This window comes from Clarias gariepinus, chromosome 17 (genome assembly GCF_024256425.1).
Source record: "Clarias gariepinus isolate MV-2021 ecotype Netherlands chromosome 17, CGAR_prim_01v2, whole genome shotgun sequence".
Taxonomy (NCBI): domain Eukaryota; kingdom Metazoa; phylum Chordata; class Actinopteri; order Siluriformes; family Clariidae; genus Clarias; species Clarias gariepinus.
The window spans coordinates 23,003,617-23,014,865 of record NC_071116.1 but is presented as its reverse complement, the minus strand read 5'-3'; the positions used below and the strand labels follow the sequence as shown (position 1 = coordinate 23,014,865).

Here is an 11,249-nt window from a genome sequence, read left to right as displayed (position 1 = left end):
TTGTAATTCAGCTTTATTTGAGGGTTTTCTAGCATGAACCACCTTTTTAAGGTCATGCCACAACATCTTAATAGGATTCAGGTCAGGACTTTGACTAGGCCACTCCAAAGTCTTCATTTTGTTTTTCTTCAGCCATTCAGAGGTGGATTTGCTGGTGTGTTATGGGTCATTGTCCTGCTGCAGCACCCAAGATCGCTTCAGCTTGAGTTGACGAACAGATGGCTGGACATTCTCCTTCAGGATTTTTTGGTAGACAGTAGAATTCATGGTTCCATCTATCACAGCAAGCCTTTCAGGTCCTGAAGCAGCAAAACAACCCCAGACCATCACACTACCACCACCATATTTTACTGTTGGTATGATGTTCTTTTTCTGAAATGCTGTGTTACTTCTACGCCAGATGTAACGGGACACGCACCTTCCAAAAAGTTCAACTTTTGTCTCGTCGGTCCACAAGGTATTTTCCCAAAAGTCTTGGCAATCATTGAGATGTTTTTTAGCAAAATTGAGACGAGCCTTAATGTTCTTTTTGCTTAAAAGTGGTTTGCGCCTTGGAAATCTGCCATGCAGGCCGTTTTTGCCCAGTCTCTTTCTTATGGTGGAGTCGTGAACACTGACCTTAATTGAGGCAAGTGAGGCCTGCAGTTCTTTAGATGTTGTCCGGGGGTCTTTTGTGGCCTCTCGGATGAGTTGTCTCTGCGCTCTTGGGGTAATTTTGGTCGGCCGGCCACTCCTGGGAAGGTTCACCACTGTTCCATGTTTTTGCCATTTGTGGATAATGGCTCTCACTGTGGTTCGCTGGAGTCCCAAAGCTTTAGAAATGGCTTTATAACCTTTACCAGACTGATAGATCTCAATTACTTTTGTACTCATTTGTTCCTGAATTTCTTTGGATCTTGGCATGATGTCTAGCTTTTGAGGTGCTTTTGGTCTACTTCTCTGTGTCAGGTAGCTCCTATTTAAGTGATTTCTTGATTGAAACAGGTGTGGCAGTAATCAGGCCTGGGGGTGACTACAGAAATTGAACTCAGGTGTGATAAACCACAGTTAAGTTATTTTTTAACAAGGGGGGCAATCACTTTTTCACACAGGGCCATGTAGGTTTGGATTTTTTTTCTCCCTAAATAATAAAAACCATCATTTAAAAACTGCATTTTTTTGTTCAATTATATTATCTTTGACTAATAGTTAAATGTGTTTGATGATCAGAAACATTTTGTGTGACAAACATGCAAAAGAATAAGAAATCAGGAAGGGGGCAAATAGTTTTTCACACCACTGTATAGCTGCGATATATTGAGAGCCATCTACCATCCATGGTAATATTAAGATTTCATAAAGATATCACTCATACACACATGTACATAGGTACGATCTCATTTCCAAGCTCTAAAATCAGTCTATAAAGAGACCCCTTTACAATTACATAACACAATTTACTACTACAAGAAAAATCCTCATTTCAAAGACAAATACAATACAATATAGGAAATAATCAACCACAAGATGGCGCTGTAATAATTGTAAATGCAATATGTAATACTGATTTAATGCCATCATGAAGGGTCGACCAAATAAGTGCTTTATCTGAAAAACCTTCCTATTTCTGAGAGAATCTGTAGTTTGGATTCTCCACCAGAGTAATGACTGATGAAATGTAATAATTCTGTATGAATATCATAATAAATCACTTCTCTTTCCAAAACTTTCCAAACTTGCCTGCAGTTTCAAAAAGTGTACACAAAAGTGTACTATACACAGTTTAACCATAACATTAAAACCACTGTCAGGTGACGTGAATATCATTAATTATTTTATTTTTGTGGCACCTTTCAGGGCCTGGGATATACACATCAAGTGAACATTCAGTTCTTATAGTTGATGTCAATGTCAATGGGCAAGCGTAAGAACATGAATGACTTTGACAAACGCCATACTGTGATGGCCAGACGTCCGGGTTAAAGCATCTCCAAAACACAGGGTCATGGACACAGTGATGCATGCACGCAGTGAAAACTAGGCTGTCTGGTCCAGATCTACAAAAGTGCAGCTGTAGAGCAAATTGCTAAACAATATGATGCCAGTCTGCTGCGTCTTAGGCTGCGCAGCCAAATATCAGGTCAGAGTGGCCATGTTGACTCCTGTCCATTAATAGAGTCCATGCTTTGATGGGTAGCACAAGTGGGACCTACACAATATAGGCAGATCATTTATATGTTATGGCTTATTAGTGCAAGCCAGGGCTAAGTTCTTCCTAATCTCTCAAATGTTAGCTAGCATAATAACTCAGACCATACAAACTAGCTGCATGCTAACAGTTAGCTGTCACAATGCAAACTGATTTGATTACGATGATAGGAATTAGATCTCCATCTTGTTCTCACAGATTTAAATTGAAATCAGATTAATTCCTTGATGATGTCTAATGCTTAAAAGTCATGTTACGACTTTACAAACACATAATAATAGAGAAAAGTAAATATGTATTATGTTACAAATAAAGTGAGGATAAAATTTTAATTTATTTCTCGTTTCAGTTTTTATTGCTTTTTTGTTTGACTCTTAAAATCAGGCAAAATATTGTGGCGTGGGTGGGGTTTGAGTTACATCCATCATGCTTTGCGGGAGGGAGTGTTATGTGTTCACCGTGTTGGGGAAAGGTGTTTGGGGTAGTGGTTTCGGCCAGGGTGTGTGTTGAAGTTGGATGTGCTGTCTTGTGCTGGTATTCAATACTCCCAGCCATTTGCATTGGGCAGCCAGGAAGCTCACTCGTCTCTCCAAGTTCCTGCTTAGCAGTGAAAAACGCTACAATATTTATTTGGTGTATGACCAGACAATATCTTTCAATATTTTGGAATTTATCGAAATGTTCTCATTTTTCACTAGATTACAATGAAAAAAGTATCAAGCATTTTCTAATCAATATTTTTTACTAACTGATAATTTTGCATATTTCAAGCATTTATATTTAAAAATAAGCAAAGATTTGAAATGAACAGAAGCATCAATAAGTGTCAATATTTATGTCTGGAATATAAATATTAACATGCACACACACAAAAAAAACATATAGGCAGACAAGTCTAAATACACATTACCTTTATTATTCTTTTGAACTGTATCAAACACTAAAAGTTCACTTTATATAAGAAACAGAAAGAAATGGTAACGCTAAAATACAAAAACAGTACAAAACCCCCCAAAAAATGACAACGCTGCTTAAATGTGTTTCTGCTAATGTTGCTCCATTGCAGTGACTCTAAAATGGGATGGCTGAAAGAGCAAGTCAAAAACTTGTTAAAATGAGAGCCAAAAAATAAAAAATAAAAAAAAAAGCTTAACGCTACAATAACTTTTAGTTGTCTCCTCTAGGCTCGGTTTCAGGACGCACAGTAAAACACGTGATGCCTCCATCTGTGGTCAACGGTGGTGCATCAGTTATACCGCTACTGGTCTCTGGTTCAGCAGTGGTGAAAACCTTCTCCTCAGATGATGCAGATTCGCTGGATTCACTCGAGTCGCTTTTCGCAAAACCACTAGATTCACTGGAGGCAGACATATCGGATTCAGAAGATGAGCTTGAGTTATCCAAGTTTGATGTGCTGCCACGTCCTGGACGAAACTGGAAACAGAGTGAAATTTGTCAGTGAGAAAAGTCCTGCTGTGTAATCCAGGCGTGACTGAAAATTCTGATTTGGATTAAATCAGCACAGATAATTAAACAACTTACTGGTTTGGCAAATACGAATGCTAGGAGCGCCACCAGCAGTGCTGTCCTGAATGTCCACATCCTTCAGGTGAAGAAGGTTACTATAAAAAATGGTTGTACTGTGAAACAGCTTTTAAATAAACACAATATCCCTGGACATACAAAAGCTTTGAAACTAAACGTTACCTTGCTTCAGTGCTCAGTCCACGTATCCCTGTGTGTCTGCTTCTGGGCTGCTACGGTTTATATAGCGATCAGCTGTGAGATCAGGGTGGGTTTAGTCAGGAATCCGTCCAGCCAGATAAATGAGTGATGCTCGGCAAGCTTTGAGCAATATCCGCCGACATCTGACTCTCGTCAGTGCTCTTACTTAATCTGTATAATTACAGTGTGGAAATCCAAACATTAGTTTGAATCATTTGCTTACTGTGTTTTAGCTTGGTTTGGAAGGAGACAAAAAGCCACTTAAAAGACAACACCCTGGAACCATTCCCACTTTCTAAAGACCTTTAATGTGAAAAAGATAACTGAGAAAAAGAGTTCGCTGGCAACACTATAAACTATGTCTAACCCCGATCGTTACATGCATAATCGAACAATATTTTTTTAAATTATATCCTTTAAAATAAACTGCACCACCCAATCTTACTTTCCAATCAAATGATTGTTTTACTGTAATTATGTTTTATGCCATGCATTCTTATTTTAAACTTAACTGAGGAATGTAAGACCGTCTAGCATCTGTGTCGACATGAATAAACTGACAAAAAATATACTGTTTTACTCTTTGAAAAACTTAAATGGTTCCTAAAGTGATTTTAATTGGAGAGGGCAACTCTTTAAGCCTCTGGTGTAGAATAGTGTCTATTCATTTTCAGTAACCACTTCATCAACATCAGGAGTGTATTCTGGGATCGTGTGTTTTGTTTTGTTTTCCCATAAAGGCCTTGTGAGTTAGCTGATGAATGTTGGCTCCCGGTCCTGGCCAACACAGATGACACATTACCCATAAACTTATTGTTTTGAAATGTGACTCAAGTAGGTCAACTGTTGCCTTAGTGAAATGGTGAAGCATGTATCCTGAAGATCACTGGTTTTGATGGTTTCTTATTCTAACACAAAAACTCGTTTGGTAATTGATAGTAATTCTGATTTGATCAGAAAGACGTTTATTTAAGTGTCCTATTACTATAACCCTTTTTTCCTACAAAAAAATAAGTGCATATGATTTTGTTTTTGTATGCGCTTAAGTATACTTGCTTCAAACTGACAAGGCGACAGAAATGTTTAATCATGTTTTCGTCTATACTTGAGCATAATATCTTGATCAAAATACAGTATACTTAAGAAAATTATAGTTGCATTATACTTAGTCTAGTCTTCTAGTGTTTGGGCTGGAATACTCACTCACTCACTGAATCATACTCGATACCTCTTATCCTGTACAGCGTCACAGGAAGCATGGGGCCAATCCCTAAGGATTTAGCGCATGAGGCAGTGTTCACTCTGGATGGAGGTGCCAATCCATCACAGGGGAGAAGTGTTCCACCACCATTGCCCCTGTAGTCTTGTTATGTATGTAACAAATACAGCAAACAATAGTACATTTTACTGACAGTTTTTTCAAAGCGTACGAGTAACGGACTTTAGGCATAGTAGTTGATATTTTAAGCCATTAAAGTAGCGTAATCAAGGATGAAATTATATATTTTATATATTAATCAGACATATTAATTAGTCTTAAGGGGTGAAAGAGTGGAGAGTTAATTTTTTCTTTAGGAAAAGAAAAAGACAATGGCATCATTCAGGGTTTGTTTAGGATTTTAACCCAAGCAATGTTGATTTGAGATATCATATTCTGGTATCTGTATATTAATTGTGTACGGTTTCTGATTTATGAACATTATATATGTTCTTAATATGGCTTGTGATATTTTTTATGTGAGTAATCTATTTATCATGTTCATATTAGTTACTCAAAGTACATTTAAAGCTATAAAAAGTTATACCCAAATAGAAACCTACTGTTTAAAAGAACAAAAATAATCTGTGGGCATCAAACAACAACAAGGATGTTGCGTTTACTTAAAAACCTTACAAGTGTACTAGCGTAATAAAATTGCCAAACTAGTGGTTTCCCGAAAGTATACTGGACTTCAAAGTATATTTATATAAAATGAAGAACTACATAACTAGTATCTTTAATTTCACTTATAGTATACTTCACAGTACACTGATCAGCCATAACATTAGAACACAAACCATTATGTACAGTAGGTTCCACGTTGGCAGGTCTCGCCCCTTGGGACATGACTCTACAAGACTTCAGCGGGTGTGCTGTGATGTCTGGCACCAGGACTTCAGCTCATCCTTTGAGTGCTCTGAGTTGTGGAGCAGAGCCTCCAAGAATCTGATTTGTTTGTGTGGTGCATCCCATGGGTGCTTGATTGGATTGTTTTGTTTTTTTTGTTTTCCCAGGTTTTCGTGGGATCTAACCAGATGGCTGGCTTTTGGTTCCAGCAGGTATGGGTGAGCCTTGGGTACCCACGATGCTGTGACCGGTAATTGAAAATCATTGTTAATGCTGAACATTAGTATACTTACTCCATAAAGTACACATGAAAAATATACTTGAAGTTAACTTGACAGTTATGTATACTTTTTTTGGTATGGGAATTGAACAATGGCACCACAATTAATTACCCATGTGTTTTTCGATCTTAGTCTTTGAACTCACTTAAGTCAACTTATTTGACATTAAACTATACTGAGCTAGGCTATAATGTTTTTTTTTTTTTTTTATTTATTGCAAAAAGCAGGATTTCTGTTGGACCAGGATCATTTTAGGAAATTATCTTTGTGATGAATAAAAGTCCAGAGGTATATTGCATTGAAGATTGCAGTAGAAACTCCTTTAAATCTTCAAAAAGCAAATGAATAACAACATATACATACAGTAGATGTTACTACATAATGTTTCCATAAAAACAGCATCATCTCTGCCAAAGCAGACTTGTCCTTAGACCCACCCCAAAAAAAGCCAGTCTCTTAATCATCAGGAAAAATTCCATCATCGTCAAAGCTCACCACAGGTTTCGGTCTCTCCTAGTTTGAAGTTGTCATCCATCGTTGCTCATATGTTTGGATAATTTTTAATGTCTGTGACATCAAATGTCAGTAGTTCTGTTATTATTTAACCACATTCTAGACCGTGGTGAGCCAAAATCACTAGTGTGTGATGCATTAGGTAATACGGTGTGACTTACAGTATGAATGGTAGTCAACTATTAATTTACTGTTCAAGCAGTACTATTATACTGTACACCACATGTTCAGTGAAGAAGTTGGCTGATTTCTGGTAAAAAGTCAATTTCTAATCATTGTTTAGGGAATATTTGGAAGCAAATGAAGGCAAAGCATTGTCAGCACCAATGAAGCTTGGCAACTGTTCCTGAAAGGGTGAATTCTCTACTGAAAGAATTGTTCTGGAATGATGGAAATCCTGTCTTCCAAAAGATATTTACAATTGGGAATGGTGATGGGGAGATGGCTACAATATTTTTTAAATGATTTTCACACTTACACTATTCAGGAAAGCCTTGTACTCTGTGGAACACGTACCAGGATAGAACCGCTTTCTAATAAGGAAACGTGCCAGCCAACCTCACTCACTCATCGTCTATACCTTTATATCCTGTATTCAGGGTTGCAGAGGGCCTGGAGACTATCCCTAGAGACTTAGGGCACGAGGCGGGGTACAACATGGACAGGGTGCCAATCCATCGCAGGACACCGGAGGAAACCCACCAAATACAGGGGGAACATGCAAACAGTGTAACCGCTTAGCCGCCATGCCGCCCGCCAGTCAACCTAAAAATTAATGTATAAATAAAATTACTTCTTGTTGTCCATAATTTTAATTGTATATCGGTGAACACTTAACTAAATATATAAAATGTAATGATCATGACAAGAACATGATCCAAAATGATGGTGCAGTAACATGCAGCAAACACCTCAGGTTCAGAAATATGGTCACTGGTTTAATTATTACTACGGTATTACAACATGACTTAATAGTCTGCAGTTGATCAACTAAATTAGTATATTTTGTTCTGTGTTTTTGTGTATTTTTTGCATGTGTGCGTTGCAACCTTTTTTTCCCAATGTATAGATGACAGTAAAAATGTATGTTTCACACTAGCAGGGGAACATATTCAATTAAACTCCAAAAGAAATTAGCAAGTTATATTAATCTCCTTATTAAGCCATAAAATTCCTGTTCTTGTTGTAACTCTATCAAATATGGAAACGTATCAGAGGGTAAATTCACATGCAGGGAACCAGTGGACTTTACAACTAAATGAACTAGTAACAAATGTTGATGAGTTGCTCCTCTTTAATTATATGATAATAATGTTCTTGTTCTCTACATGTATAGTAAGCAAACCTATTCAAATTGTATTAACTCCCACAGTAGAATTTCTACACCATTTTTCAAGATTAGTAAATGCAATTTGGTAAAATTAGTAAATGCAGTGACATGTCTCTTCGCTTCGAAAAATATGTAAACAGACAGTAAAGTTGCTAAACAGGTCAATCATCAAATGAGCCAAGATGCCCAATAAACCGATCATACACTGGCCACCCAAAAAAATCACCTTAACTAAGTTAAAACCTTCCATTGGATAATTACTGCAGTGATTAATATGGCTCAGCTGGAAGCAAAATTTAACCCTAACTAATGCAGTGAGAAGGTAGCAGAGTGGTGTATTGGTTAGCACTGTGACCTTGCACCTCCAGGGTCCAGATTCAATTCTGGGCCAGGCTCAATTCCCGTCTCTGTGATAGATTGGCACCCGGTCCAGGGTGTACCCACTGCGACCCTGAATACAGGATAAAAGCGGTATAGAAGATAAGTGCGAGAGTGATGCAGAAGATATATCATGTGGTCATGGCAAAGCTGTTACTCTGTTTCAAAAGGGGCAAATTATTTTTCTGCATTAAACAAAGAAAACAACTGAAGAGATTAATAAAACTAATAAAATTGGGTTCAGAACTGTCTGACGAATTATTAAACCTGGAAGGATATTGGTGAGCCTTCATCTTTGTGGGGCAAATGTAGTCAGAAAAAATACTGATGGATTATGAAAATAAGCGTGATGGGGATCGCTTAAAAGCTTCAAATCAAATCACTCAATTTCACAAGTGCATCATAAGAACAGAAGTAGATGAAGTGATGCACCCATCATGCCTAGTGCCTACCGTATAAGCCTGTGTGAGCAGTGTTACTGTTGGTCAGGTTCAGCAACATTGTAACACACGAGGTCAGCTGACGACCTGAATATACTGAATGACCAGATTTTTCCAAAAATGTAATTTTTCTTCCCTGACGACGGGGACATAATGGTGAAGATTCATCAGCCTCAAATTTTGAAAGAGAGAGCACGAGACATCATTTTCACACATGGACTGGTCAACAGCAATAAGAAGTTTTGGGACTTTTGTACAAAACAAAAAGCAGTCCGATAAAATATTAGTGTGTGACTTTCTTTTTGGTGAGCAAAGAATAGGCTAATTTAGTCCTAAACTCTGTTTGACCAATGCTTAAGTATTATTATGAGCAGTGTACAGTGTATGAACCGACTGAACTTCCAGATTTCATTCAGATCTTTTTTTTGAATGTTTAAAATGTTTAAAAAAAATGTATCCTCCCTGGTGAGTGTTTTTTGTTGTTGTTCTATACTTTACATGTCACTGTGTAGAAGTGGAACGAACACCTAACTTACTGTAAAGAGGAACTGCTGACATCTCTTGGTTACACTTGGTTACTGACTTTACAGGAAGTGTAAACGAGTTTTGGCTATAGGCCACAGTGTGCATAATTTTTTTTTCCTCTTTTCTGTTCCATAATTGTCATCTTTTGCCACAGTTACTGCCAGAGGAGTAGCAGGATGAGCAGCTTTTTTACCAGAAGGGCGTCCAAGGGTGTCATCATTATGGTTATCAAGCGCTCTCACTTCAGCACCCACTCATTAGCCCTTATCTGCTTTAGCATCCTTTTATTTGCGCTTTATATGAATGGCAAAACACAGAAAAGATCCCTTTAACCACACCATGAACCTTTCAATGGGCAACATTCTCTGATTATGAAAACAAACCTGTTTTAGCCCACGGAGTGCTGAGGAAGTGTTTTTACATTTAAATTTGCATTTATGTCATTTGGCAGATGCCCTTATCTTGCGCTACTTATATAAGAACTTTGAGGTCTCCATCAATATACATACACCTTATACTGTATATACCTTATACTGGTTCATTACATTATTGAGCATTAATACAATCGGTCTACAACATTGTTGAAGGTGCTTTTTTTTTTCATTTTACTAAAGGAAGAATAGTTCTTTAGACATTGTTTGAAGACTGCCAGTGACTTAGCTGTTCAGTAGGTGTCCATACATCTAGAGTTGGAGTGGATCTGGAGGTTAATCCAGATCTATGATGGAATACACCTTGAATGGGATGCCATTCCATCACAGTTCATGAACACACACACATTCACATCTAAAAGCCACATGGACACATGGAGAACCTGCACAGAAAGTTACATTTCTACAGAAACTGGAAATGTGAGACAGCCTGCTGAGCCTCCACACTACCCACATCCTGTGTTTCATACAGGAAATGCATTCACAACTACATAGATATGCAAGCAGTAAACAGACGCCAGACGTTTTAACCTAAAATATATGGAACAACATCTGTTCTTATCGGTATAAGTTCTTATTAGTTTTGTTTCCTTCTTTTCAGATTGGAAAATCCCCACCTTTAAGCATGCCTGGAATTGCTGAGAGGCTAAAGAGTGAATTGTTCAAGAGAGCTAGGAATCCTTAATCCCCTTTTCTAATATTGACAGAATTGTAGTTAAATTTAAAGTAAGTAGTGAAACATTGTCAGAACCTGGTCATCCTGAACCCTATCATTCCATGCCTAGGCAAGTTGTTCCTTTTAAAGATGCAAAAAGTCCTAATGATTATCAGCCTTGCTTTATTGTCTAATGTAATTTAAAACAGATCAGAATGAAACTATGATGGCCGTTCAATTCAAACCAAGACTTTTGATTGCTCAGGATAACAGAACACAGTTATGGAATTAAAACCCCCCAACATTTATTTCTCTATACTGTATAATCCGCTGCTACACTAATGCACTTATCCCAGCATTTCACTAGTGCCTGGATACCATCAAAGTAGAAAATTTTCTCAGTATGCTAGGGCCATGATCAAACCTTGATGCCTTCACGTCTGAGAACCTGGCCTCCCAGGAACCCAAAAATGTGGAGAGGTTTAGATCAAGGTCAATACTGTGTGGTGATGTCGCAATAACTTTCAGCTGAGTTCCTGCAATGTGCAAGTGATGATGATGATGAATGATTGTGTGTACAGTTTCCACAGACAGAAGCATCTCTTCTGCAAGTTGACAACAAGTTATCTGTCGATTTTTAAAGATTGGGAGTTCCACACTTTGAATGTTAAAATGA

At 37.7% G+C, this 11,249-nt stretch overlaps 1 long non-coding RNA gene across 1 annotated transcript; it reads right to left on the bottom strand.

Moving 5' to 3' along the window:
• Positions 1-3,068: 3,068 nt before the first annotated feature.
• LOC128545660 (uncharacterized) lies at positions 3,069-4,426 on the bottom strand. Its single transcript, XR_008365884.1, has 3 exons — positions 3,896-4,426; positions 3,731-3,810; positions 3,069-3,622 (listed from the first exon to the last, which is right to left on the bottom strand). It is a non-coding gene; the product is annotated as an uncharacterized LOC128545660 (long non-coding RNA).
• Positions 4,427-11,249: the final 6,823 nt, after the last annotated feature.